This window comes from Gopherus flavomarginatus (genome assembly GCF_025201925.1).
Source record: "Gopherus flavomarginatus isolate rGopFla2 chromosome 13 unlocalized genomic scaffold, rGopFla2.mat.asm SUPER_13_unloc_3, whole genome shotgun sequence".
NCBI classification, from domain to species: Eukaryota; Metazoa; Chordata; order Testudines; family Testudinidae; genus Gopherus; species Gopherus flavomarginatus.
In genome coordinates, this window is record NW_026114611.1 from 3,787,611 (window position 1) to 3,792,179 (window position 4,569).

The following is a 4,569-nucleotide window of genomic DNA, read 5'->3' on the forward strand; positions in this document are numbered from 1 at the left end:
CAGTCCCTCTGAGCTGGAAATCCCCTGACCCCATCCCCCGACAGCCCTGACCCCCAGCTCTGGGCACAGTCCCTCTGAGCTGGAAACCCCATGACCCCATCTCCCCCACAGCCCTGACCCCTAGATCCGAGCCCAGTCCCTCTGAGCTAGAAACCCCCTGACCCCATCCCCCCGACAGCCCTGACCCCTAGCTCTGAGCCCAGTCCCTCTGAGCTGGAAACCCCTCGACCCCATCCCCCCACAGCCCTGACCCCCAGCTCCGAGCCCAGTCCCTCTGAGATGGAAACCCCCTCGACCCCATCCCCCCCACAGCCCTGACCCCCAGCTCTGAGCCCAGTCCCTCTGAGCTGGAAACCCCCTCGACCCCATCCCCCCCACAGCCCTGACCCCCAGCTCCGAGCCCACTCCCTCTGAGCTGGAAACCCCCTCGACCCCATCCCCCCACAGCCCTGGCTCCCAGCTCCGAGCCCAGTCCCTCTGAGCTGGATACCCCCTGACCCCATCCCCCCTACAGTCCTGACCCCCATCTCGGAGCCCAATCCCTCTCAGCTGGAAACCCCCTCGACCCCATCCCCCCACAGCCCTGACCCCCAGCTCCGAGCCTAGCCCCTCTGAGCTGGAAACTCCCTCGACCCCATCCCCCCCACAGCCCTGACCTCCAGCTCCGAGCCCAGTCCCTTTGAGCTGGAAACCCCCTCGACTCCATCCCCCCCACAGCCCTGACCCCCAGCTCCGAGCCCAGTCCGTCTCAGCTGGAGACCCCCTGATCCCATCCCCCCCACAGCGCTGACCGCCAGCTCCGAGCCCAGTCCCTCTGAGCTGGAAACACCCTCGACCCCATCCCCCCCACAGCCCTGACCCCCAGCTCCGAGCCCAGTCCCTCTGAGCTGGAAACCCCCGACCCTATCCCCCCACAGCCCTGACCCCCAGCTCCGAGCCCAGTCCCTCTGAGCTGGAAACCCCATGACCCCATCCCCCCACAGCCCTGACCCCCAGCTCCGAGCCCAGTCCCTCTGAGCTGGAAATCCCCTCGACCCCATCCCCCCACAGCCCTGACCCCCAGCTCCGAGCCCAGTCCCTCTGAGCTGGAAATCCCCTCGACCCCATCCCTCCCCAGCCCTGACCCCCAGCTCCGAGCCCAGTCCCTCCGAGCTGGAAACCCCCTCGACTCCATCCCCCCCACAGCCCTGACCCCCAGCTCCGATCCCAATCCCTCTGAGTTGGAAATCCCCTCGACTCCATCCCCCCCACAGGCCTGACCCCCATCTCTGAGCCCAGTCCCTCTGAGATGGAAACCCCCTCGACCCCATCCCCCCCACAGCCCTGACCCACAGCTCCGGGCCCAGTCCCTCTAAGCTGGAAACCCCCTTGACCCCATCCCCCCACAGCCCTGACCCCCAGCTCCGAGCCCAGTCCCTCTGAGCTGGAAACCCCGTCGACTCCATCCCCCCCACAGCCCTAACCCCCAGCCCCGAGCCCAGTCCCTCTGAGCTGGAAACCCCCTCGGCCCCATCCCCCCACAGCCCTGACCCCCAGTTCCGAGCCCAGTCCCTGTGAGCTGGAAACCCCCTCTACTCCATCCCCCCCACAGCCCTGACCCCCAGCTCCGAGCCCAGTCTCTCTGAGCTGGAAACCCCCTCGACCCCATCCCCCCACAACCCTGACCCCCAGCTCCGAGCCCAGTCTCTCTGAGCTGGAAACCCCCTCGACCCCATGCCCCGCACAGCCCTGACCCCCAGCTCCCAGCCCAGTCCCTCTGAGCTGGAAACCCCTTGACCCCATCCCCCCCACAGCCCTGACCCCCAGCTGACAGATAGTGTCCCTAACACAGTTATTGCTCTTCTCATCCTCTTGACTCTCCTAGTTTCTGTGGCCAGTGGTGAGCGAAGCTTCTCGAAGCTCAAATTGATAAAAACATACATGCGAACTTCAATGTTGCAACAAAGAGTTGTTGGGCTATCTACCTTGTCACTAGAACATGACATTGCTCACAGCATTGACTTGGAGGAACTTGTTTTTAAATTTGCTAAACTTAAAGCGCAGAAACATGAATTCTAAATTATAACATGTTACTCCGTGACTGTGTATTGTCTATAATGTATGTGATTTTTTTTTTTGGTGGGGGGCGCAAGTTGAAAGTTTTGCGTAGGGCACAAAATATGCTTGCACCGGCCCTGCCTATGAGATGAGAAGCCATGTTTTTGTTCAATGAGCATTGAAGCTGAAAAGGGAGACGTTTTCCTCATTGATTTCTAGGCCCCCACTCTAATGCCCTAAACACCCCTTTCCTCCCACAGCCAGGAACAGAACCCCATGGTCATGACTACTAGCCCCCCTGACCCTGCTCCCTGTGACAAAGGAAAAACCTCTGAAGCCCCTCACCTCCCTGCTTGAGCTGCCCTTGAAACCCAATGAGGTTTCCTTGGGCAGTTTTGACACTCCCAGGAAGGGTGTAATTTTAGGAGCAGGTTCCAAATAGTGCAATTAACCAGCCAGAAGGGGCAGCAGGTGTCAGCACAGGAGCCATTGAAATAACTCTGCACTTACTTAGACGCAGACATAACAAGCTCTATGGCTGGTAAATGTACAGAGACTGCTCCTGCTCATGAACTAGCAGCCCATAACCCGTAAACAACTGCCATTTGAATGCATCTGAAAGTTACACAGAACAACGATCTGTGTTAAAGGAAGGCTGCCATTTATTAGAGCCCCAATTGATGCCGTGCGCACAAAGAGAGGTTTCAATGTGTAACCGGGAGTTTGGTAAATTTTGGTTATTTTATTTTTCTAAGAGGTTCCTGTCCATCTCCAGTAGAGTTTTCAGTCCCAATGGCAACTTAGGAAATGTAATACAGACTAGTCCATTCCTGCCAAGTGGATGTGGTTCTTGTTCGTCTGCACATTGTAGCCCATGGAGGCTAAGGACCTGAAAATGTGTTTTCACGTGCCTTTGTTTAATTGATGAAAACAAACCTAGACACTTAGAGGATTGGAAGTGATTTCAGCTGGGGGACACGTTTGCTAGGTTTTTATGCATTTGCACAGGAAAACATTGAGGGTGCACATGTATTTCAGGGACCCCCATTTAGTGGAGCTCCTGAATATATTGGAAATAGAATCATCTTTACTGAAGAAACAGGTTTGTGAGGGAGCACTTGGATTTGAACCAAGGACCACTTGATTTGCAGTCAAACACTTTCCCACTGAGCTATACCCCCATAATATTTGCATAGGCAAATCAGTGATCTTAAGGATTTTGAAGGACAGGCTCTGCCTCAGAGAGCTCCTTTTCTATTCCCAGACCACAGGGGTTTTAAAAATGGGGTTTGATTAAATTTTATATACACATGTAGACACCACAGCTTCCACATACACCAGCATAGCTTCCCCCCACTGACATAGCTACCACCTCTCGAGGAGATGGATTAACTGCACCGACGGGACAGCTCTCTCCCCTCCACTTAGAGCATCTTCATTATTTATGAATAGGTGGGAAATAACCTCCTGAATGGAAAGGAACCAATTTATCAAATATTGCTGTGTCTGCATTCAATATGGGGAATTGGTCATATTGGGCTGGATTAGTAGGAACATTGCAAGCAGATAGAGGGAAGTGATTATTCCCCTCCATTCAGCACTGGTGAGGCCACATCTGGAGCATAGCATCCAGTTTTCACCCCCCCCCCCCCCCACTACAGAAACAAATTGGAGAGAGTTTAGGGGAGGGCAACAAAAATGATTAGGAGGCAGGGGACTTACGAGGAGAGGCTGAGGGCAGCGCTGCCCAGAGGGAGGGCAGGTGGGGCAATTTGCCCCAGGCCCCGCAGGGGCCCCTATGATCATATAGTATTCTATAGTATTGCAACTTTTTTTTATGGAAGGGGCCCTGAAATTATTTTGCCCCAGGCCCCCTGAATCCTGTGGACAGCCCTGCCCAGCCTGTGGTGCTGTCCCCCCACTCCACTCATTCTCCTCCTTCTGAGGCCCCACTTGTTCTCTGCCCTCAGTCCCATTTGGCCACTTCCCACACCTGCTCTTTGGCTGAGGCCTGCTGGTCCACCTTTCGCTCGCTCCTCTCCTCCCCCAAGGCCTCCTCGTGCCATTCCACCCTCTACCCCAAGGTCTGCCTGCTGCCCACACCTCTCTGCCCCCTCCCCTGAGACCAACACTGCCCATTGCCCACACCTCTCTGAGCCCTCCTCTGAGACCTGTCCTGCCCACACCTCTCTGCCCCCTCCCCTGAGACTCACCCTGCCCATTGCCCACACCTCTCTGAGCCCTCCCTTGAGACTCACCCTGCCCATTGCCCACACCTCTCTGAGCCCTCCCCGAGACTCAACCTGCTCATTGCCCACAGCTCTCTGCCCCCTCCCCCGAGACTCACCCTGCCCATCGCCCACACCTCTCTGAGCCCTCCCCTGAGACCTGCCCTGCCCACCTCTCTACCCCTCCCCTGAGACCCACCCTGCCCATCGCTCACACCTCTTTGTCCCCTCCCCTCTCTCTGCCCCCTCCCCTAAGACCAGCCCTGCCCACACCTCTCTGCCCCCTCCCCTAGACCGGCCTTGC

The 4,569-nt window shown here is 57.0% G+C and overlaps 1 non-coding gene across 1 annotated transcript; it reads right to left on the bottom strand.

Annotated features, from left to right (window-relative positions):
• Positions 1-3,146: 3,146 nt before the first annotated feature.
• Positions 3,147-3,218, bottom strand: TRNAC-GCA (transfer RNA cysteine (anticodon GCA)). The gene has a single exon. It is a non-coding gene; the product is annotated as a tRNA-Cys (tRNA).
• Between the last annotated feature and the right edge of the window lie 1,351 nt (positions 3,219-4,569).